A 25937-nucleotide genomic window follows, 5' to 3' on the forward strand; every position below is an offset into this window, starting at 1 on the left:
TGTGAGAGAGAAGACATTTTTTTTTCTTTGCTTAAATATTCTGATATTCCCACCACTTGTAACTGACATTTCCCAAAACCAAAAGTGAAATTTCCCACTAGGGTCTCAAGTCTGAATAAGATTTATTAGAAAAGAAGAATGAAGGGATGGGGGAGGGAGAGAAAGAGAGATGACAAGAATTTTTCACAGGATTCTAGTTTTTGTCTCAACAGAAGTTCATTTTAATTGAATTTATGGACAGCCTTTTGTCATAAAGTTATGCATAACTTGCTTTTTTTTATACCCACAGCTGATTTTTAGGTCTAAAAGTTAAGAGAATATAACAGAAGGATTTCTTTCCCCCTTTTAAGGAGGTCAAACAAACCAACCAAAAAAAAAAACAATTTAATCAATATGGAGTGTGGGTTAACCAATTCAAAGTAACTAGATGAATGTCTAGAATTAAAGCATTAAACATCCACTGAACAGAATACCTAATTAGTATTGATCACCAAATAATTCTAAGCACATGGGCTATTTACATAGAAAGGAAGCAATATATTTTCTTAGAAAAATAAAAGCAACCACACTATATCTGGACTTCATTACCATGAGGAAAAGGAAAAAAGCCTTATAAAACGTGACTTGTGACATGGCCACATTAGGAAACAACTTTATTGGGCAGCACACATTATTTAGCGGAAGCTGTAATGATGTCCAGGGACAGAAGACAAGATGAGGGCAGGGCTAGTAGAGAAGTCTGAATGGGGACAAGAGTGACAGGCTAAGGTGTCCAACTGGGCTTCTTGGCCTGGATAAAAAGAAGAGCAGCTGACATTTCTTTGTGTGTAAGATGCTAGGCAGTTAAGTTACACACATTATCTGCACTGACACTACTAGGCCCTCTCACCAACTGTATTATTAGTGCCCTGGTTGTACAGGTAAGGAGGCTGAGGGTTGGAGAGGTTGAATAACCGACCCAAGGTCACCCAGATCATAGATGGCAAAGTTGGACCCTATCTCCATCCTTCCTCTTCATCCTTCCATCCCAGTGATTAGCGAGTGGAGACTCCCAAGGAGAAGTACAAGTGAACAAGCACTTTTCAGCCATTTAGAGTTTCCCGTCTTCTACTTTGTGTTCCTGTGACACTCTTTGTGCCGCTGGAAGAAGCCTCGGAGCTAAGGGTATTGCTGGCTTTCCTTGCGGAGAGAAGTTTTAGATAACATCATCTCTTTTTACCTAGAATCGGGTGGAAAGCAGAGGTTATCTGTTAGGCATCCAGACATGCTTAAGAATATCTGGAGAACTGACTACGGTTTTCAGTTTTGAACCAAAAGTTTTGGCCTAATAGAATCGAGGGGATGATCATTGCTTATAAGGTGAATTGAAGAATAGGAGAGAAAAATTCTTAGCTAACTGACTAGTTTAAACTTGAAATAAAGATGGAAGACTAATACTTTAATATTAAATCAAATCGAAGGATCCTAATTTTTTGAAATTTGCTAATTTGGAAATCATTCGTCTATTTCTTTCTGGTGTGAGGGAAAATCAGGGATAGAAAGGCTGGGATTGTGGAGGAAAGGCCTCCCGAGGTGGTGAGTCAACCTTGGGGAGCGCTGGGGAGGAAGAGAGATGGCGGGGAGGTACGGGGCAGCTTGTGCAAAGACCCTGTGAAGCTGACAGATTCAGTTTTGCTGGGATTCACTCTTTCCTCTGCTGTCTAAGAACCAGACTTCCAGACCAAGGACATGTTTTATCTTTGCTGATCTCCCCCCTTAGCCTAAACTGTACAAGAATGTTCCTGGCCCTTTTTATATGATGCACTAACAATGTTTACCCAGGGAGTTTACTGTAGAGATTCAGGGCCATAGACGTAGTTCATGGCGCCCAAAAGGCAGGTGCACCCTGGTGCCAGAAAGGACTTGGTCCCAAACCTGAAAGTCATCAGGAGTAAGACAGAATGCCCTCCTCATATCTGCCTTTTGTCTCTATTTCTCTCCACGAAGCACCTAACTTTTCACCTCTGTGGACTAGTTTTGCTGCTCCTCTAAACATGTGCTCAATGAGGTCAAAGAAAAGTTTAATATATATCACCTTAGTCCCAGGAACACTACTCATTGAATCTCATTTCAAAATATGAGGGCAAAAAAATGCGACCGATCCAACTCAGCCAAGGGTTCACCTCTGAACTAATCATCTGGAGTTGAGAATGTTGATTCTAAATAGGGTGAAATGTCCCTCTCCGAGAAAGGGGTTTGTTATGAGCTAGGAAGGCAATCTCCTACAGAATCCCTGTGCTTGCCACATCATGTTTCAACTCCTCATATCTTGATTTCCAGATTCTCCAAAATATACTTTCTTCCTTGTTCCATGTTAACTGCTACTCATTCCCATTATTTTAAAAATAATAATAAATGTGTTCTCTGCTTTCTGCAGCCCCAATTTCACAATTCTTTCATGCTGTCATGGGATAGAACATTGCTCTTCCATGAATTCCTCTTCCATTCTTCATGCTTCTGGCTTAAGGGGCTGGAAGGAAGGCTGAATTACTGCAATGCAATTAAGTACAGTATCTTCTTTCAAAAACAAAAGTTTAAAAAAAATCGTCTCCTTTTTAGGATTAAATTAAGCATCTGTGGGGTTTTTTTTCTTGTTTATCTTAGAGATCATCTAATCCAGTCCAGTAAAGATGTTAATAAGTGCCTTGCCTGGGGTCACACACCTCATCTGCGGCAGAACTCTCTGTACAGTTTTCAGTTGTAACATGCTGCATGCCATCCAAGTGTATCAAGGACCAAGGCACAGAGTGAAAAAAGGAAGAGCAGGCAATATTGCTAATTATCAGAGAAATGCAAATCAAAACTACAATGAGATATCACCTCACACCAGTCAGAATGGCCATCATTCAAAAGTCTACAAGTCATAAATGCTGGAGAGGGTGTGGGAAAAAAGGAACCCTCCTACTTTGTTGATGGGAATGTAAATCAGTGCAGCCTCTGTGGAGAACAGTATGGAGGTTCCTTAAAAAACTAAAAATAGAATTATCATATGATCCAGCAATCCCCCTCCTGGGCATATATTTGGAGAAAACACTAATTTGAAAAGATACAAGCACCCCAGTGTTCACAGCAGCACTATTTACAATAGCCAAGACATGGAAGCAACCTAAATATCCATCGACAGAAGAATGGATAAAAAAGTTGTGGTATATATACACAATGGAATATTACTCAGCCATAAAAAAGAATGAAATAATGCCATTTGCAGCAATATGGATCTAGAGATGAACATACTAAGTGAAATAAGTCAGACAGAGAAAGATAAATATCATATTTTATCACTTATATGGGGAATATTTTTTAAAATGATACAAATGAATTTATTTACAAACTGGAAATAAACTTACAGACATAGAAAACAAACTATGGTTACTAAAGGGGATAGAGCTGGGGTGGGGGAGGAATAAATTAGGAGTTTGGGATTAACATATACACACCATTACATATAAAATAGATAAACAACAAGGACCTACTGTATAGCATAGGGAACTATATTCAATATCTTGTAATAAGCTATAATGGAAAAGAATCTGGAAAAGTGTATATATATGTGTGTGTGTATATGTGTGTGTGTGTGTGTGTATAACTGAATCCCTTTGCTGTACACCTGAAACTAACACAACATTGTAAATCAACTACATTAATTAATTTCTTTTTAAAAGAAAAGCAGGAATCTCACCACCAGTCTACATCTCAGCTCAGAGTGGGAAGCCTTTACTGATGGGTGCACACCATTACACAGATGCCTCGAGGGGCAGGACTTTGGATGACCAGGTCCTAGTGGGTAGATTTTGTCTAAATCTTTCTGCATTCTAGAGAAGGTTTACTAGTAAGAAAGTCCAGTGATGGTGTCCAGGCTGTTGCTCACCTTTACGGCATAATGAACCTTCCTCGGCTGAAAGAACTGCTACATCATAAGAAATGGGATCTTTTTGAGAAATCATATGCAAAAATGACTCACTCTGGGCCACCGTTACCAAATGGAATGATTGGTTAAGAACTAAGTGATTTCCATGACTGCTCACAGCTGTAAAATTCCACAATTCCATGGTAAGTATATAAAAAAGAAGAAATGCATCATACAATAAAACACAAATCGGGTAGATACTCCTCAGACTAAACACAATTTTAGTATTTTTAAAAAACAGCCCAAATAATGAATTGCTTGAGAATAAGAAAATGCTCGTGTAACCACTATGTAAGGGAAGAAACAGTCTCACGAATAAATAATTTTTTAAGTTATGAAATGAAACTCTACATGTTAAATCTTTAGGACACAGCCAAGCTATTCCCCTCTGCCTGTCTAATTGTAATGGGGCCACGTGTGACTGCCATGTGGAGCAATGAAGGAAGATCTGGGTTTCATTAAGTAAGAAAATATATCTCAGTTTTTAAAAGATGAGAAAATCCCTATGTGTTTACTTTCTCATGAAGAAATTCTTCAGAAGGAGCCACAAGATATAAAAAGGGTGTTACTTCTAGGCAGTATTTCCAAAAGTGTAGTGGGGTAGATAGTTTCATGCAGCATATGAATAAACATTTTTATGTGAATTATCAGGCATTTATTTTATCATTTCTCCCCACCCCATCCCCACATCTGACACTCTGCCTTGGTCATTGGTGTTTTTGTTTTCTTTTATTTCTTAATTGAAGTACAGTTGATTTACAATGTTGTGTTAGTTTCTGATGTACAGGATAGTGATTCAGTTATACATATATATACATATATATTCTTTTTCATTATAGGTTTTACAAGATATGGAATATAGTCCCTGTGCTATACAGTAGGAGCTTGTTGTTTACCTATGGTCATTGGTTTTATTCTCAGCATTTATTTAATTCCTCATGTCTGCCACCAGAACCCCAGGCCAGGAATGCCATCCCCTGCCCCCTACTCCCCACTCTGCATCATCTTTTCTGACCCCATCTCCCCACCCTCCCTAACTCAGAAGCCCTTGCCTGAGCCCTATGCAACTCATGATAAATCATCAACCAGAACTTAATCTAGAGAAGCAAGTCTAGCTGTCTTTCCAACAAGACAAAGCCATTCCCTGTTCACCAAGATTTATAGGTGACAGTGCATGGCTTGCTTTCTCTTGTGGCTATTTCTTGCTACGGAACAAATTACCCCAAACTTAGTGGCTTAAAATGGCAATCACTTTGTTTGCTTTCTAGATACTGTGGGCTGACAGCTCAAAGGGCAGTTCTGCTGGTCTCCCTTGATTGGTGTGAGATCGAAACTCTCCATCTTCCAAAGGATGGCTGGAACTGGAGAAGGCTAGAACTGGTGTCTTCCAAAGGATGGCTTCAAGGATGTGGAGGGCTCCCACCGACGAGGTCAGCAAGTCATGTGGTCTCTCCATGCAGGACACATGGCCTCTCTGTGAGGTAGTTTGGGGTTCCCAAAAGAAACAGAAAATAGAAACATCCAGGCCTTCTTACGGCTCACGTCTAGAGCTGGCACAGCATCCCTGTGCCACCTTCTATGCATTAAGTAGTCCCAGGGTCAGCCCACAATCAAAAGGAGGGGAAATAAATTTGACCTCTGTGGGAGGGGAAGTGGTGACAAAGAATTTACAGTCATCTTTAATCTATCACAATTTCTCAAACAAAAGAGTCCCTTTTAGTTTCTAAGCAGAACAAATATTTTGAGGGTTTCAAAACCTATTTACTATTTTCCAAAAAAAAAAACCACTTAAGTTTCTTGGGTATAAAAAGTGTGATGTTTCCCCAAAGCAGTGCAACGTTGAGGTTAAGAGCTGATTCAGACAGACGTTAGTGATCATAAAGTGATGTACCCATGAGTATGTATAAATACTACTTGCCTTTCAAACAACACCCTGAAATCCAAGTTTTACAGTCATGAGCCTCACTTTTAGGTACCCTCAAATCCTCTACTTTCTTAGAAATCAAAATTAATTTTTTATTTTCTAATCAGTGAAAATGGTTCTGTCCATACTTCTGAAAGTTAGAAAACAGAGAATATATAAGAAGTATCAATAAATGGGTTATAAGTAATTAGGGGAATTTTTCCCCACCCCCTCAATGTATCTAAGCAAATAAAGGACATAGTATAAATTAACCTTGCATGGGAACCCTTCCTGGTTTTTTTTTTCCTGGTTTAATTTAATCTCATCTTCCTCTGAAAAAATTTCCCATTGTAGGAAGATACTATCAGGATAGGAGCCTCTATTTCTGTTCATTTCACAACCTACCTCTTCTCTCCTCCTTATTTCATCAAAATGCATACATTTCTTTAAGATAATTCAAGAGAATCTACAGTGAGAACAATTCAAAGATCACTCACATTCAATTTGGTAAATATGTTGTACTTCTATTTTGACTGGCTGGCTGTATGAAGGTGCTTTTCAAATCCAATCTTTCAGCTGTGTGGGGAAAACTGCCAATTTGGCTTAACTGCTCCTGAGCAGTGACTCCCTGCAATTCTGCTTATGCTAGAAGTAGATGCTGAGACAGTTGCCTTCCCTGTGGCCTCTTCTGTGACTTGTCTGGTTCTGGGGTCAATAAATGTTTGGGTTCAAAGGGCTTTTCTCTTTGCAAAGTAAATAGAAGGAATGGAGATGTGAAGAGCGTAAGTAACCAAATAGGAATATATTGTCAGTTTACTGGAATTTACCAATTTGCTGGTGATTTTTTACCCATGTCATCATTCATTGACTATATGCATTACTGCAAGTGTTGTAGCACCAAGGAAAACAGACTGAAAAACAACTTCCTGGTTACTTACAGTGATATGGGAGTTTCGCCAGCCCATACCTGTTTCTATAAAAACATGGTAGGAGTTCTTTGCATCAGAGCTTCATAAAGATAACGAAAGAATGTAACTAATGTTATGATTGAACCGACACTGCAGAATAAGAACTATAAGCACTTTACAATACCTGGCTGATATATGATTGCAAATATATTAATTTCCAATCTCTCCTCACTCTCGTAAAAATCTTAGCTACGTGTGCAACAGAATAATCCCCATCACTGACTGGATTCTTCTTGCCATCCAAATTCTCCTGGGCCCTCCACGGGCGATGGCTCCTGTGTAGTCCCTGGGAGGAGGCAGCTTTCTTACTTCAGTTTAGGGCTGCTTGCTTGAAGGAGGAAACTCTCCCAGACTTCGATACTCCTGGGAATGATAGGCGAATTCCCGCCCCTTATTTCCAGCGCCGAGGGAGCGGCTTCCTGTTGGCCCCAGGCTCTGATCAGCCTGCTGCCCCTACTCTTTCTGAAACTGTCCAGCTGCGCAGATGGAAGGGGAGTTTTATTTCCTCCTTGAGCAAAACTTTGGGCCAGGCTGAAAAGAGATTTCCCCCATAGGCAGAAAAGTGGATGCCTGACACTGGTGTGAAATCCAAACTCTCCGTCCCTGACCCACCCACCCACGCCCGCCAGCCCCGGAGGCGGTAACTCGGAGGTAACCATCCCACTGGCCGGAGCATCTGGGCGTGACGTCATCAATGCCCGCCCACCGCGCGCGGGGGTCGACGAGGTCACGGAGGGCAGCGCTGTGACTGTTCAACGCGGCAGCGTCGCGGCAGAGCGCGTCTCCCTCGACGGCAGGGCTTTGTAGGTAAGCCTAACCTCCCGAAAAGAAAGAAAAAACTAGACCACGCACACCGGACAAAGAGAAGACGGTTAAAAACAAAATCTGTACATGGCCTCTCTAGGGGGAAGGAGCCTGAAAGTTTCCAAGTGTCCTGGGAGGTGGGAGGGGGGAATCTTAAATGCTGAGCAAACATCGGGTATGGTTTCAGGTGACAAATGAAAATAGAATACAAGTTAAATTTCTGTAAATTAGCTAATTACTAAAGTCCATCCTAAAAAGGTTTGAAATGTATAAGCTAAAATGAACGCTTAAGTTCCTTTAAAAATATAGTGAGACTAAAAATGGACAAGGGCCATTTCTCAAAACTAGACAGACTGTCTCAAAACTAGACAGAACACAAACCCTTACAAAGAGGAAGGCGGTGCTTTACATTCTGAATCCTGTCCTAGATATGGCTGCAGTTTCACAAGAAAATAAATTTTCTGCTACAAATTTTGTTTGGCATGATAGAATATCCAGAAGTATTATTGTTATCTATTTGGAAACTTAGGTATGCAGTTACTTCTTATATATAAGGAGAAACATAATGCCATCTTAGATCGTCAAAAAAAAAAAACAACAGTAGGTTTTTAAAAAGAACGCTAGATCACTAGCAGAAGGAGGCATGGTTAGAAAATCAACACGTCGGTTAGGACTCTGAATGCACTTCCGCCTACGCTGGTAGAACACCTACATACTTGGCTTACACTGTCATTTTCAGTGGGTTTCTAGAACCTCAGGCCTTCCCTGGAGTCGTCTGCCTGTCAGTCGGTCAGCGACATTCACCAGGCTCTGTGTTTAGAGCACTGACAAAGGCCTTTTGGTCTACTTTTCAAGATTTATGATGACGCATTCTCTCCATGAGAGTGTACATTTTTTCCCTCTCATCATTGACCTCTATCTATAGTCTTCTGTTCTACAGAGAAATACAAGGTGATAAAGACACACTCATTTTAATTTCAGTTTTTATTTTTGTACTTTTTTTGTTTGCTGTAGTAATATAATGCTAAAATAGCATTGTCATTCTAACAAGGTCGTTTAAGCAATTATCCAACATTTTGCATTATAGTTCATTAAATAAGAACATTAAGACAGAATCTACTAGTTTTTTTTTCTTTTTTTTTTTGGTGGGGGGAGGTAATTAGGTTTTACTTATTTTTTAGAGGAGGTGCTGGGGATTGAACCCAGGCGTTGTGCATGCTAGGCATGCACTCTACTGCTTGAGCTATACCCACCCCCCTTAAAATCTACTAGTTTTTAAAAGGAAAAAAAATACACCCCCAACATATGTGTGTGCATATATATATATATATATATGATAAAGTATATGCAAATAAGTCTTTAATACCTTACTAATGATATGTACTTCTGTCAGATATCATGATCAAGCAAGATGCATTACCCCCAAAATGTAAAAACACGGTAACAGAATCCTCCATACTTCAAGGTTTCATCCATTATGCCTGTGAGAAACCCCCTTTTCTTTCTAAATATGTGTAAAATACGGATCTAATTAATAACAAGTATTTTCAACAGCCTTTACATGCATTTCTGCGTAGTGCAATGTCTTACTGTACTTACGTAAGCATATTACTAGAAATGATGCCTTTGGTTTTGCAGCTTCAAATACAATGCTCAGCCTCCTAGCCGCTAAAAACAAGCAACGAAGTTAGTTGCAAGTAAAAGTTAGAGCCCTGAGCACCTTAGAGAAGCATTCCCTCAAGTTTGTTGTGTGGTCAGCAGTGAGGACCTGTGTGAAAGCCTGTGTTTAAAAAAAGAGGGGGGGTGTGGGAGGGATGGAGGAAAATTCCTTGTTAAAAACATTTTGGGAAACATTTTATATCCTCCCTGTTGGAGATTCACAACATACATTAACATATTAAAGACTCTTACATTTATGCTCAATTGCTTTTCAACAAAGGTGCCAAGGCAATTCAATAGGGAAAGGATAGTCTTTTCAACAAACGGGGTGCTGGGACGGTTGGATATCCACATGCAAAAAGATATACTTAAACCTTTACTGCTCATCATACTCAAAATTTAACACCAAATGAATTATCCATCCAGAGCTAAAATTACAAAAGTTTTAGAAGAAAACATAAGAGTAAATCTTCATAACTTTCTTGGAAATAACAAAAAAGCACAACCAATAAAAGAAAAAAATTTGATATGTTGAACTCAATAAAAATTTTAAATGTTTATGTTTGAAAAGATACCAAAAGAAAGTGAAAAGAGAAGAGGGGAAAATATTTGCAAGTCATATTTGATTCAGATCTTATATCCAGAATACAAGGAACTTTTGCAATGCAATAATAAGAAAAGAACCCAATTTTAAATGGGCAAAAAATTTGAAAGACATTTTGAACAAAGAAAAGTGAATGGCCAACAGACACACAAAGATTCTCAACTTTGTTAGCCACCAGGTAATCCAAATCAAAACCCCAATTGAAATAGCACAACACATCCACTAAGATGACTAGTTGGTGAGGATGTGGAGAAATTGGAGCTCTCATACACTGCTGGTGGGAGTGCAAAATAGTGCAGCCATTTTGGAAAAGCACTTTGGAAGTTTTTTTTTAATTAAACATAAAGTCACCATATGATTCACAACTTCAATCCTAAATATATACCCAAGAGAAATGAAAATGTATGTTCATACATAGACTTGGACATATGAATGTTCTGCAGCGTCATTCACAGCCAAAAAGTGGACAATCCAAATGCCCATAAACTCATGAGTGGATTTTAAAGAATGTATATCTATATGGAATACTATTTGTCAATAAAAAGAAGTACTGGTACATTCTACAAAGTGAACCTCAAAAATGTGCTTAGTGAAAGAAGCTAGACTCAGAATACAAGTACTGTATGAGTCCATTTATGTAAAATTTCCAGAAGAGGCAAATCTATTAAGACAAAGTAGATTAGTGGCTGCCTAGGGCTGGAGGTGGGAGTTCAGAGTAATGGCAAATGGGAACAAGAGATGTTTTTGAGGTAATGAAAATGTTCTAAACTTGGACTTTAGTGATGGTGGTACAACCCTATAAATTCACTGAAAAATCATTTAATTGTACCTCTGAAACAAGTGAATTTCATGGCATGTAAATTATACTTCCATAAAGTTGCTATTGCTGTTGTTTAAAGGAGAGGGTGTTCTCTGTTCAAAGAGTTTAGGAAACATTTTATATCTCCCATCTCGGAGATTCTCAACATACATTAACATATCAAAGACCAAGGAACTCTATAGTACAGAAAGTTATTTAATTTTTAAATTCAGCATAAATCAAATTTATATGACTAAAGAAACCTTAAAAAATACATCAATTAAACCTTTTCAAAATGAATGTTAAGGGGAACATAATTAGAAATTACTGAAAGTAGTTCCCTTCACTCTCTGTACCTTAACTTCTCCAAGCCCTCAGTTCCAAATAAATGGCATGCACTTGACTAATCCCTGAGAGTTTTTTAGCAAATAAATACAATTTATATAATTAGTGGGTGCCTATGAACCAGTAGGCTGAAAGAGTCTCACCATCCACCCTGACTGCCATTGTGTGTACCAGATTTCTGTGGGATTAAACAGTAATTATAATTGAAGCTGAATGTAATTAATTATATAATTTTGAGTTGTTCCAGGTTAATTCCACTACTAAAATTACATCATAAAATTAGAGCTTGAAGGATTTCTTACTGTCAAAGGAAGAGTAGGTGTGAATCAAGCACCTGACTCAAGCATGAATCATCTCCAAAGCACTTGGCTCGTGATGTATTTGAATCGTGTATAACAGCTGAATGACAGACATGTACTCCCTAGATTCTCCATAGTCATTAGTGAAATAATTGATGTAGACTGTACCCGTAGAGTCCTGATCATGGGAACTACCGTTGGAAAAGACCAGGAAGCCCCCAGTGTGTACGTCTTCTATCAGGGAAGGATGATGCTTGCACAGAAGGTGTGAGGGAAATTTGATTGAAATTGTTTCTATAAGGAAGAAGAGGAGTTTTTTTTTAAGAACCATTAACAAGATATATTCTGCAAACAATCTAGTACTTTTTTTTGAAGTATAGTTGATGTTGCAATGTTGTGTTAGTTTCGGATGTACAGCAAAGTCGTTCAGTTATACATATATATATTCTTTTTCAGATTCCTTTCCATTATAAGTTATTACAAGATATTGAATATAGTTCCCTGTACTATACAGTAAGTCCTTGTTTATCTGTCTTATATATAATAATATATATAAGTATATATATATATATATATGTTAATCCCAGACTCTCCATTTATTCCTCCCCCTCACCTCTCCTATACTTTTTTTGGTCAAAGAGAGAAATGCTTGTGGGATGAGAAATGGATAAACGATGTTATACCCGATTGGTTACTTTGTGAAGAGTTTCTTATAGCCATATTAACAAAGAACTATTACAGCCACATATCAGGCCTAGGAAATGGATTTGCCCAGAGAACAATACTTTTTAATGGTACTCTTCAGAAAAAATTGGCTTCAGGCAGAGCACAGATAGTATTACTTGCCATTTGTCTTTATTCCAAATGTATGCAAATAATAATTGATGACTCCAAATGATATCAGCCAGAATTTCAGGAATATTGGTTTTCATATGTGGGAAATGAATATAATTTTAATGGAATTATTTTGGATGCTTGCAGGGTAGAAGGCAAAATGAACATTTTAAAACACCATTTTATATAAATTTTGCATCAGCCTGTTATTTGTTACTTGTATCTAGAATAATCTTTTTAAGCAAGTGTGTGTTCAACAGGTAAATCAAAATCATCCAGGATTAAACTTGTTTAAGCAGGAGGAGAAAGCAAGAACTGTTTCTTGACAGTCTCTAAAATCTGAGTTCATATCCCAAGTACACATGTAAATTACAGCTCAATAACATGCTTATGACAGAAGAACAAGCCAAAAAGCCTGCAGATGTGTAAGCCCAGACCACTCTGGAAACCCACAATACCCCCTTCTCCCAGCCACCCCAGGTTAACTTGATTTTTATTCATAGTCTGTTTGTACCAACACTTGTCTGAAAAGTTTGTGGTTCAACTCCATCTATTTTGCAAATTCCACTTCTACTTCTTACTAGCTTTCCTACACTAGCTTTAAGTTTTTTCTCTCAAAACCGAGCTTACTTCTGATGTTATCATATCTTCATATTTCCTTCATATTTCTTTATGTAGACTGAATCTCATATTCTCAAAAACAGCTTTGCAACTCCTAATGTGCATTTGCTGTTTCCTAAATTAAAGTAAAACATGATTTACTCCCACTTATAAACAGAATGCCTTTTTAAAACTCCAGTTTGTGTGAAGAGTTTGAGAATGTGAAGGAATTCGATGAAGTCAAGCAAAGACTGTTTTGAGGAAAATTAGGAATGGGAATACAGTTTATTTGTAAGGGGACTGTGTCCAGTGATGGAAGTCACCTCTGTGTCCCTTTTGAATTTGACTAATGTGACATAGGGAGGACCTCTGTCAAGACTTTCTCCATATTTCTGTGTCACTTCATTTTAGCCAGTAGCTCAAGATGGTCTCTATTCTCTCCTGCTGGGTTTAAGCATTGTTGAGTACTTAAAAATTGTTTTTTTTCTTTCTGTTTCTTCCAGTTTTATTAACTGGAACAGTTAACAGTTGTATTGCATAATTTTTATAATAATAATGTAATCACCTTTACAGAACGTAGGGAAAAATAAGAAAAAAATATTCCACTACCATAATGCAAATCCATCTCATAGTCCTGCTTCGTGGCTTTAATAGTTCTTTGTTAATGTGGTTATAAGGAACTTTTTTTTGGCAGGGTGGGAGGTAATTAAATTTATGTATTTATTTTTAGAGGAGGTATTGGGGAATGAACCCAGGACCTCATGCACACTAAAGTTGCACTCTACGTCTTAAGCTATACCCTCTCCAGAAGAGACTGTTCACAAAGTAACTGACAGGGTGTAACAAATCATTTATCCATTTGTCATCCTGTATACAATCATTCCTTTCTTTGACAAAAAAAAGTATAGAATAGTTTACACAGTACATCATATTAATGCTTCTTGACCATTGTTAACATTTTTATGTTTCCTTCCTTTTTCAACTTTTTTACATTGTTGTAATCACAATCTACTTAGAGCTTGAAGGTTCTGTATAAAAAGATCTCCCCACTTGCTAAATGTTCTTCATAATCATAATATGTAACCTCTGCATAATACAATATTCTTGAAAATCTTTAATTTTTTGTTTGAAAATCACAATATCTTGCTGAACATTTTCCTACACGTACTCTATCAATATTTTGGGCTTCACAGTTATCTTGAATGGGTCTTAGCCCTACAAGACTCAAGCAGTGGGGCAGACAGGCATTCCAGGAGGGAGTCCACAGTGACCATGAATGCTGGCCTTCTTTTAGAAATTTGCACAGATTTTAAAGCTTAAAAAACATATGTGACTAGGAATCAGATTTGTAGTTTGTTTAAATCGTAACCACCCGGAATTAAAGACAAAAGAGAAAAAAGGGGAAAAAACATAAAAGGGAGGAGCAGAGGGTCTTGGTGTCCATTTCTTCTGACATTATCAGGGAAGGTTCCCACCCCTAGAGAGCAAGTATTTGTTCGCATTTGTTCAGCTGAAGTCTAAAGAAGTGCACCTCTGTTAGAGTCAGACTCCTGTGAGCTTGACAACTGCCGTTTTCAAAGTCGAAAATAAGTAGCTTGACTTAAATGGGAATGAAAGGAGAATTAGAGTCTAATGGCCTTTTGTTCTTAATAAAAAATAGTTTACATTTTATCTTCACTAAGGAGGCAAGGCAGTGCTACTCAAGGTTAAATGCTGCAGTGTTTTCATAGATTGAAATGGTTGATAAGCCCCAAGTTGGTTTCTTCAATCTCATTCTCCAGTGCTTCCTCCCAAATAATGTATTTCATTGTTAATATAAAAATGCACTGTTGTACTCTCCAAAGAACTTGGCAGTTCATAAATAAAGAATGAAAAAAATATGCAAATCTTTGCCAACCTCCAAGTCCCTTAAGGTTAATTTAACTGTCACACGTAATTTCCCAGGAAAGAAAGCAGCCTATGTCCGTGAACCAGCCAGTTAACTCATCTACGCTTGCATCGCACGTTTCACTCCTGTGTAATTTTTTCAGCACAATATGATTTACTGTGTCAGAGGCATTGATGAGGTCGGTAACCACATTCTGTTCACACTGATTATGCAGTAACTTCAGGCAAATATTGAAGCATCCCGCAGCAAGTTAACAGCTCCTTTATTACAAGATCACAGAATACCAGCATTAGATAATTTAACTTCCCATGCCTATAACATGATTCTTAACACATCAATAAGACATGAGAAGAGTTTGTCACAATCATTCTGAAGTCATTAAAAATATTTTTTTCTGCCTCCTCAAAAAAAAAAATCCAGGCATCACAAATGCATGTTTAATGCTTACAATTTAATGGGCTCAAATTAATTTTTCAAGGACTCTTTGTCCTAGTTAGAGCTCACCCTGCGGGTTCTAACCCTACTTCCATTTGACCATGTTGCTTCTCACTGCACCTGGATTAAGAACAGGAAATAGAAGAGAGGGCTCTGGGGCGCCAGCCCGTCCCTCCGTTTCCACCGGAGTGTGAACTAGAAGTAGCTGTTCTGGTTATCTCTTGCTACATAACAACCTATCTGTTAGTATAAGCAGGTATAAGTGGCTTAAAACTACCATCATTTATTTTGTCCATGAATCTGCAGTTTGGACAGGGCTCTGCAGGGACAGCTTTTTTCCTTCTCCCTGCAGCATCAGCTGGTGACAACAGCTAGGGGCTGGAACCGTCATGCAAAGACTCACTCACCCGTCTAGCAGCTGATGTTGGCTGAAAGCTGGAACTTCAGCTGGGGCTGCTGGCTGAGACACCTGCCTGTGGCCTCTGTGAGCCAACTAGGCTTCCTTACATAGTGGCTGGGTTCCAAGAGCAAGTGTCCCCAGAGGACAAGGCAGAAGTCCATGGCATTTTTATGACCTACCTTTGGAAGTCGTATAACACCACTTGCAACTGTACTACATTGATGGAGGCAGTCACAGGGGTCTGCCCAGTTTCAAGAGGAGGGGACATCGACCACACTACTTGGTGGGAAGCGTGTCACTTTCTCACTGTACCAGGAGCTTGGAGGATGGGATATATTGTGGTGGCCATCTTTGGAAAAATAAAATCTTCCTCAGTTGCTAGTTAACTCATTCTGATGGAAATACTCATTTTTTTAAAAGTACCTGCTTTTGAAAATACTTAGGTACTTCCATTGATAGCTAGGTACAGTTGTCTAAACATTGGCTCAGGTATAGTGCTGAGCACTATGCTAGGGACTAGGGTTTTAAAGAGGAATAGGGCTTTATCCTTACCTTTAAGGAATGTGTAATCCATTGGGAGAGACCCGAAGTAAATAATTACAATTATATTTGATAAATGCAATAATGCAGATGAGAATTGATAAATATATGTGAAAAGAAAACTTCATCCCATTCTATCTGAATGAAACGTAGATGCCTTCACTATGGTGGCTCTTAAAAACTGTGAGAATAAAAAGTGGGGGGAGGGGATTATTTATAGTGGTGGGAACAGGATGCTTCATCAGCTCTATTTCTAATGAGGACACTAACCTCAAAGCAATTGGAAATAAATGACCTTGCACTTGGATGATTCTAGTTGCATCTTTTTTTTTTACTGAGGTATAGTTGATGTACAATATTAAGTAAGTTTCAGTGTACAACACAGTTAATCACAATTTTTAAAATTGTACTCCATTTATAATTATTGTAAAATATTGGCTATATTCCCTATGCTGTACAATATATTCTTGTAGCTTATTTATTTTATATGTAGTAGTTTATACCTTTTCATCCCCTGCCCCTATCTTGCCCCTCCTCTTCCCTCTCCCCACTGGTAACCACTCTAGTTGCATCTTGAGTTTAACTTCTCACTTAATGTATCTGAATAAGTCATACTTGATTTACTGACACTTAATTACAAAAGAGAATGACATGCTAAAACTCATGAATTAGTACATAATAGGAAATATTATAAATGTAATAACTACATTTCCATAAGACTTTTGAGTATTGGCTTCCAAACCATTATTTACCAATAAATACGCATTGAATAAATGAATAAATAGCCGTTTGTCATTCATTGTTCTCAAATAGCATTGTCTCTCAAAGTATGTGAGTGTTTCTTAATTACTGATAAAACAAACTTAAGTCATGTTTATGTGAAACCAAAGAAGATGGTTTTGGATTTTAAAAAAATCCTAATCCTTTTTCATCTATGCCTTTATGACATAAATGAGAGTTTTATGCAAATAGTTCTGAGACTTTTTCTCTTACAGATTGATTGACATTAACGTGTTACTACTTATGGACGTTAAAGACGTTTCCTTTGTTTCATTATTACAGTGGCACCACTGGGTAATGAACTGTGGATTATATTGACTTCTGTTTTTCCAAAATTTTATTTTGGAAGTAGCAAGAAGAATATATCTTGGGTTTTAGAAAGATACCAATGCATCAAATGCATACAATAGCTAGAGACAGGTTCCTTATTATGTAAATAGGTAGTTCACATTTGGTTTTAATTCTGCCTCCCATTTCATTTCAAAATGTTTGTTTCTAAGGGGAGTCTTCCAGAAAAAAGCCTTCTGATTGGTCTACTCTTCAGTTTTACTCCAACTAGGCAAACAATATAGGAGTGAGGGACACATTTTGGGTAAACAGTTAAGAACAGGTTGGAAATAGTGCCTTTATTTGGACAACTTTTAAAGAAATACCTTCTTGCATGTGGATTTATCTGTTGGAGCACTTAGATTACTTTCTTGTTTAAAAATGCCCCCCCGCCTTGTTAGAAATCAGGACAGTGGTCACCCTCGGATGGAGAGAGAATAACTGGTAGGGGCCTCTGTGGGTGGCAGCGTTTTGGGGGTGCTGGTGATGTTTCTTAGAAGGGTTGCAAGTTGCACACAGATGTCCCCACTTTGTGAAAATTCATCAAGCTGAACAACACTTTTGTTTCCTGTGCTTTTCTTTATAAATGTTATTCTTCAAGTGCAAGTTAAAAAATAAAGGTCCATGAGTGAAAGATGATGTCATTTTGGCAGGCCCAAAGAAAAAAAATCAATGAAATAAAGGGATGAGGCAAGAGGGCTTGTAACTTGGGGAGTAATTTCAGGACAAAATGCTATCTATGTATCATTCAAGAAAAGGAGAAAAGGTAGCTAATGAAAAATGTTCACCATATCAAATATTTTTCTAGTCTTCATAATAAATTTAATAATATTGCAGGCTTTGACTGTTATTCCTTTGTTTTGTCCATAAAATGGTCACCATGCTTGTTACTCTTTCCCAGGTGAATTCCTTCCCACTGTACTTGCTCCTCATCCCCAAATCCACCACTGCATCACCTGATCATGCCCTGTCTTGGCCTCTCCACTGGTTCCTTTCCCTCAACTTGTAAAAAATATCAAAATCTCTCCATATCCTGGAAACTATCCCTACAACCAGGCTCATTTCCCAGTGTTTGCCCTCATCTTCTGTCCTTTCCTCCCCTGCTTGCAGTCTCTGTTTCCTCTATTTTTAACTATCCTTTGACTCTGTGCAACTCAAAATGGTTATCTTGGTCTGTGGCGTTACTGAATTGTATTGTAATTATTAATGTTACCCACCCCACACTATCAGACTAGCAGCAGTGAAGAGACCATATTTATTCATCATTGTATTAACAAAACCAAATACAGTGTCTTCCTTTCTGAAAACTGCAGATGAATGAGTTGTTACCACCAGGAAACTGCGATTTCACTTCCTTTCTCACGTCACCACTGCCCCCGCCTTGGGGTTTAGATCTCCCGACACAGCTTTCCTTAGAGTTGAGTCCAGTGAGCGCCGGAATCTGTGCTGCCCACCTCTGTATTCCCCATAGCTGGCCAAGTGCCCAGCTCATGGGACGGGCTTCATAGCTATTCCTCTAATAAATGAAATGAAGGAATAAATGAATGAATGAAAAAGAAGTGTCAAAATAATCTGAAGTAGACTGGCAAAATTCTTGGGGCTGAGTCAGAAAAAGAGACATTTCTAGTTTTCATCCTTTGCTGTACCCTAGACTAAAGCAATGTTTTTCAAACTACTTGTTAAGATCAACTAGTAAGTTGTGAAATCAACTTTGTGCGTTACAATTGACATTATAAAATGAAATAGAATAGGATGGGAAAAAAACAAATAGAGGAAAAGAATAGAAAGGAATAGAAAACAAAATATTAGTGAATTGCAGATGGTAAAGGAAAGCAATATTTCAGAACACTTTTTCTCATTTATATATGTATATATATATATATATATACATGTAAATGTTATTCTAAACTTCCATTTAAAATATTTCTTATGTATGTCAGTGTCAAAAAAATTGGAAAGCTACTTTTCTAGTAGCCTGTGCAGGACAGAGTTAATGGAGCCTCAAAAGGTAGACAGCCGCGAGAGAAATGAGGTTATCATAAAGATCAGCAAAGTTTGAGCTGCTTATTTCTGTATTATTTTTGGTTATCGTTTGGTATTTTTGGCAGCACAAAGTCTTCTAAACAAGTTAATCTTCAACTGAAAGGCACAGTTCACTTTGAAATGTCCACAGATACTTTTTGAAATAGGGGATGGATAAATCAACCATCTGTATAGGATATATTACTGTACCAATGTTGCAAAAACACACCATGCAGGGCTCAATGCAGAAATAGCATGCATTACTTCTTTTTGGTCAAAAAATAAACATTTCATATATATATATGACATTTAATATGGTTTAGGAATATTTTTACTTGATTCTCAATTCTCCAAAAATGTTCTCAGGGTTGGATCTGCCTTTACATTTTCTTAATTCACTAGCAGTTTCTTAATAAAATCTCACTTTATTTTTATATTATTGAATAGACCTAATTATTGAGTAGCTGCTGTCCTTCCAATCAGATTGAGCCAGTGACCTTCACTGCTGCAGCCTGTTCACTTTGCTTGTCTGTGACCATGACCCTGTATTTATGAGTTACATTATTGCACCTGTTCTTGGATCTTGCTCTGGACACCCATGTCAGGCAGGAGGCAATTCCCAAAGCCTTAGCCAGAAATGAGGGCTAGTGCAGTGGCTTCCAGCATCACCATGGTGAAGATGACGCGCTTGCCTGGAAAGGTAGGTGTGGGTCAACTCTGGCTGAACCATATGGACTAAGAATGGGAGGAAGGATGGCATCAGAGATTTTGGGAAGACAAAAGACCGAATGAAACAAAGGTACCTGTCTCGTAGGGCTCCTGGCTTCCAGGCTCCATGCCACCTCACACTGTTCTCTAGACTGCTTCTGTTGAATGTATGAATGAGCTACACTCATGTGGAAATCTCGTTGTCAAATATCAATACTCTGTTTATTTAAAATACTTTCTTTTACTATTTCCTAAATCCAGATTGCATCTAGGCGGAAAGAAAGCAAGCCTGAAGCAGGCAAGACACAGAACCAGACCAGACAGGTCAACTCCAAATACTTTCAGCTATGCAGGAGAGCGGTTTTGTGACGTTTTCCCGAAACCTGTAGGACTCATATAGGGAAGACAAGGAAGGAACGCTGCCCTCGGGTGTGGTGAGACTTCCATCACTGGAACTATTTAAGTGCAAGCCACGTGATTATTGTCTGAGACATGAGAGGAAGAACACCAGCACTGCAGGCTGGAGGGTGAGCCCACAGCTCTGAGACCCTTTTTTTTTTTTTTTAAATTGAAGTATAGTTGATTTACAGTGTTGTGTTAGTTCTGGCTTACAGCACAGTGATTCAGTTATACATCTATGTGTATATTCTTTTTCATTATGTTATTACAAGTTATTGAATACAATTCCCCGTGCTCTGGTAGGACCTTGTTGTTTATCTATTCTGTATATAGTAGTTTGTATCTCTAATCTGAGACCCTTTTATCTTCTAGAACCTGTTTGTGGAAGTTCTCCCAAAGCACACAAATAGGCAAAAGGCATTTCAACTCCCTGGCACTACTAAGGGCCAGAGTTACGTGTTACGGACCTGCAGGCACTCAGGGAGCTCTCCGACAGCCGCTGATTCTCACAGGTGGTGAACGTGACTCACAGGGAAACACGGACAGCAGTTCTTCTGCCTTCCCTGTCTTCTTCTCGTGCTTTTAGGGACATAGACAAGAGAAAGGACGGAACTCTGTAAGCTTTGTATACGAAAGCCCTATGAAAACCGCCAGGGAGGGAGGAGAGGGCAGTTGTCGTTTAATGAGTTCAGTTTGAGATCTGCAGGACGATAAAGTTCAGGAGATCTGTTTGACCAACGTTTTCTCACTGAACAGCACTGAACTGAATACTTCAGAATGGTTAAGATGTAGATTTTGTGTTGTCTTTTTTACCACAGTGAAACAATGTTTTATTTTGTTTTAAAATACTACTTAAGTAGGAAAATTAGATGAACAATTTGTTCATTATTCTTCAGTAGTCCCTAGAGTCAACAAGGGGTTATAAATCAGACCATGTGCTTCAAAGTTCTGTGCCATGTGGTTGTCACCCTAATAATAACAACAGCTAAGAGAACACAGGCACGTAGGACCTGTAACAGTCTTATCCAGGGTGCTGCCTGGGTGCAACGTACTATTAATCACCTCGCCCAGTAAACACACGCAGCTGGATGGAGCCCACACGCCAGGGTGCTGTTCTCACGAGTGTCTACTCAGTGCTAAATGATGAAGACCTGTGAGCCAGAAAAGGAACTTCGTAAGTTGCATAATTTATAAAGTGATGTGGGCATAGCTAGTGATAAATTGGTGGCCCCTTTTCCCACTCAAAATAGACTTAAAAGAGATTAATGTAAATTAGAAATTTTCCCCAGTTCTTTAAGTTGAAATGCCGCATGACACTTGGAAAGTTAATTTTCACAGCATGTGACTTAGTGAGATGATATAGGCAGAAAACATCCAGCCCAGAGCCAGACACAGAGCACAGAGTTTTGTCTCTTCTGTTTTATAACGTACCTAGAATAGCACTTGGCATGTAGCAGGGCCTCAATACATATTTGGTGAATAGTAAGGACTTAGGAAACATTAGCTAACAGTGTCTTACATTTCCCACGTGAAAGAAAAAACGCTTCTATGGAAGATGTGACCAAAGCTGACAAAACTGGAACAAACTGCAGCTCAAGACATTGTGCATGAGGAAACTGTAGCTAAAAATTCAGACCCAATAAGAAACTCAGTGAAACCTATGAAAGATGATCTAAAAGAAGCAGCTTTTGGAAGCTGCTTGGAACATGACAGTAAGTGGTCACACAGCACATCGATGGATGGTATTCTCACACTAAGGCATGCGGGTTTCAGACTTTCCCTTTTCTCTTGGTGACTCAATTTGTTCAATATTCATTTAACACACATTTAATAAGTTCCAGGTGCTGTGCTTGCCCTAAAGATATGAACACGTATAAAACCTAGGTCCTGTCATTAAGGAGCTCACGAGGGGGCAATGCAGACACACAACTAAATATCATGATGTAATAATGTAACATAACGCAACACAGCATAACATGACTTAATGGGGCCACACAGAGGAAGGGTGTGATTAATGTTGTCTAGTTGGTGTGAGGAATGGAAGAGGAGGAAGCTCAGGACAACATTTCTGACCTGAGGGCATCAGAATCCCCTGCTACAACCCACAATTTGGGGCCCCACCCTCCTGCACCCTCGCCCCCCATGGACCCAGTGGATTCTGGGGGGTCATAAGAATTGGCATATGAAGCTTCAGGTAATGATGCATTCTTTGAAAATCACTGGCTTAGGATGATTAAATTTAGTTGGCATTTAAACCAGGGCAGGGAAAACAAGATGTTTGGCTTTTTCAGCGAGGACAGCTGATTCAGATGTCAGGGTCCCCAGAAATCCAACTTAGAGACCACAGTTCTGCCTGTGCTTTCTTGGCTGTGCGAAACACCTCAACCACCCTCCTTCTCAGAATGTCTGGCAAAGGAACTACAGTAGAGCTTTTAGAAATACCACTTCTTCAGTGAGAAGATACTATTCGCTGTTAATAAAACAGAGAAGAGGGGTGGGGCCGGCTGGTGGGGGATTTGGCTGAAGGAGGATGATCTGAATCTGAGTGGAGGTAGTGTCCTGAGATGCGCCATCTTGTCTGCCTGCCCTGGGCCTCGGCCGCTGGTGGTCTGAGGGGGCGGAGGCTCCCTCTCTATCCTTGTACTGGTGCAGAGTGGGACTCAATCCGACGTGATGGTGGGTGTCAAAGGTTATATTTTGTCGTTTAGCAGCATTTCTCCACTCTGCACCCCCCACATCCACCCCAAGAAATCTTACCTGGACCCCAGAACTCTGAGGCTGGGCCACAGGTGGGGTCGATGTTAGGTGAGCTAATGCTGAGCTCAGAAAAACCCAGAAATCCCAGAATCTGAGACACCTCAAGAAAATTCCAGGGAAGACAGCAGGAAAACCACTAGCTTAAGAGGTTTAAGGAACAGGCACTGGAGGCAGACAGACCCAAGTCTGAACTCAGCCCTGCACTTTATCTGCTGTGAGTTTGGAAAATTTGCTTTTAAATTTAGCCTGTTTTCTTTACTTGTGATTGTTGGACATGGAGGGTTTTATTTTTCACAGTTGTGGACGATACTGCCATCAGTATCACCAGTACGTACATGCTGGAATTAGCGTGTGATAGTTTAGAAGCGATTCCTAGAAGCCCTATCACTTGGTCAAAGGTGTTAATTTGATGCATGTGGTCAAATTGCTTTCCTGACAATTTCCAGCATTTTACATACATTGACAGCATATGGGAATGCTTGTTTCCCAGCATCCTAGATGCCATGGGAAAGTTAACTTTTTAAAAATCTTGATTTTATTGATTTTATGTGAAAATATGCATCCTATTGTGTAATGTGGCAATGCTGTAATCACTAATGAAATTGGATGTTTTTCACACATTTATTGGCCATTTACATTTCTTTGGTGAATTGCCAGTTTCTGGTGCATACCCATTTTTCTATTAGTCTGTTTGTATTTTCCATATAGCTTTGAAGAATTCTTTATACACAAAGAAGAGCACATTTTTATCTGACATAAATTTGCAATCTTTGTCTTTTTATTTTTTATGATCGCTTTTCATATTTAGAAGCTTTAAGGTTTATGTGAACTGAATAACTTCTGATGCTCTTTGAAATTATTTATGGCATGCATTTCTAATGATTTGGGGGAAAATGCATTTATATGTGCACAGAATTACTCTGGATAACATGGAGGGTTAGATGTGCAGATATTACACAGACATACAGAATAAAGAAAAGCCATAAATGAAATCACTGATATATTTAGTTCTAGGATTAAATGTTTAATGTTTAATGCAGAGACATAAATATGAATCAATACAATTCTTACTTTTTAGTAATTTCAGATTTTGAATATGCTCCTATATACATGTATCAGGTATTTGGGGGTTTACATATTTAAACAAAACATTCGTTAATAAAGATGATATAATGTACTTTTTTCCCTGGAACTAGCAAATACACAATATATCAACAAATGTTACACCCTTATATTTATTCGAGCCATCACAACAAGGGAAATATGAGCGAAGACTAAGAAATTTATAAGACTTTGTCCAATACCAGGTAGGATGCTAATGTGTAGGTGGAAATAGTATTAAATACAACTGAGATAAGTAAAATTAGACGCACACAGCACCGTGTCTGTCATCTTCTTTTCCTTACTCCCTTTTGTTTTACCTCTGGCTCAAGCAATCAGAACTGAGTAAATAATGTATTGTTTGATATATTTTAAAAAAATCTTTTGGAGAGGATCCAGAGAAGCACAAAAGAACAACACAGATTAATCAGTCCATCCCCAGACCTAAAGGACCACAGCCAAACTGTCCTGACCAATGGGCTCCTTGCATAAATCACTCCCAGGCTGACCATCACCACGTCGAGAATAGGATTAAAAGGTTAGAAAGGAAGGCTTCAGAAAAGGTTAAAGGCTGGGTTGGAGGGACAAAGTCTTCAGAATTGGCTCAGACCTGTTATTTAATTTCATTCTGCCTAAGGCAGATGATTCTGCAAGTACAGATGACATACAGCTAAGAGTATTTGTTATTTGAGTGCTTGATAATGGAACAGTAGAAAATCTTCTTTCTTTCTTTCTTTTTTCTTTCCAGTTTTGCTCTTTTTTTGTTGCAAGACTCATCTGTTACATGGATCTCAGGAAAGAAAAGGGGTCACGGAGAACATTTTCCGTATTCTCAAGTTAAAGAACCTGATGTTTTAACCAAGAAAAGAATCATGAGAACTTAAGGACATGAAAGACTATCGACTTTCCTTTCCACCCCACAGAGGACTGAGCAGAGGCAGGATTGAGAAAGCGATGAATAGTGCCCTGACTCTCCAGATTGTTAAATTTGTAAATAGAACAGTATTTTAATTAATTAATTAAAAAAGGAAAATCTAGGGAGATATTAAAATTTACCAGCCCTAGCTCCATATTAAAAAAAAAAAAACTCCTTAACTTGAAGAGTAGCTCCAGGAAGGACACTGATAGTCCTGCTTGAGATGTGTCCCCACCAGTCTCTGAGCCCAGGAGCTGGGCTGCTGTGATTGGCCAGGTCCAGAGTTGCGAGCACGGAGGAAGTGTTCTGGGGAACCAAACGCAGGGGTTACCAAATGCACTGCAGGAGGACAGAAGCAGAGTGTGCTGAGATTTTCTTTCCAAGTAAAAAATTTTAATTGAAGTGTAACATACAGAAACGTACACAAACTGTAGATATAGAATTATATTCACAACACCAGTATAGAGTTTGAGGAATATTTACAAAGTGAAAACACCCATATAACTGTCGCCAAGATCAAGAAATGAAACGTAAGGTTTGAAGTTCTGATGAGTTCACTTAGGTCTTGACTGGCCTCATTTGAGTCCCTTTCAGGACCAATTTCTGCTTGCTAACTCAGTGTTTCCCCAAGATGGATGAATTATAATCGCCAGTGTTTATAATCAGAGTTAATTCAGTGTTCTCAGTAATAAATACAGAAAACTTTTGATTTTCATGATTTTTCTCTCATTCCAAGAAATAGTCCTATCTGCCTCCAGTCCCGTGTTTTGGGGGTTTATTCATCGCCTTATTCTCTATAGTGCTGCAGAATAAAGCCAATGGCTTAATCATTTTTTAAAAATATTTTGCTGTATTTTTATTTTTATGTTTTTACTCAGAAATAAAGTTATTACAACTATATCA

At 38.6% G+C, this 25937-nt stretch overlaps 2 long non-coding RNA genes across 4 annotated transcripts; one reads left to right on the forward strand and one right to left on the reverse strand.

Moving 5' to 3' along the window:
• Nucleotides 1-636: 636 nt before the first annotated feature.
• LOC140690183 (uncharacterized) lies at nt 637-7412 on the reverse strand. 2 transcript variants are annotated; one of them, XR_012065359.1, is made up of 2 exons: nt 6942-7412; nt 637-1219 (listed from the first exon to the last, which is right to left on the reverse strand). It is a non-coding gene; the product is annotated as an uncharacterized lncRNA (long non-coding RNA). The 2 variants fall into 2 exon arrangements; XR_012065360.1 differs by lacking the exon at nt 637-1219 and adding an exon at nt 5179-5420.
• A 108-nt stretch (nt 7413-7520) lies between these two features.
• LOC140690233 (uncharacterized) lies at nt 7521-25749 on the forward strand. 2 transcript variants are annotated; one of them, XR_012065419.1, is made up of 4 exons: nt 7521-7624; nt 20123-20388; nt 20633-21434; nt 24867-25749. It is a non-coding gene; the product is annotated as an uncharacterized lncRNA (long non-coding RNA). The 2 variants fall into 2 exon arrangements; XR_012065420.1 differs by having other exon boundaries at nt 20633-20876.
• The last annotated feature ends 188 nt before the right edge of the window (nt 25750-25937 follow it).

Source organism: Vicugna pacos, chromosome 29 (assembly GCF_048564905.1).
Source record: "Vicugna pacos chromosome 29, VicPac4, whole genome shotgun sequence".
NCBI lineage: Eukaryota > Metazoa > Chordata > Mammalia > Artiodactyla > Camelidae > Vicugna > Vicugna pacos.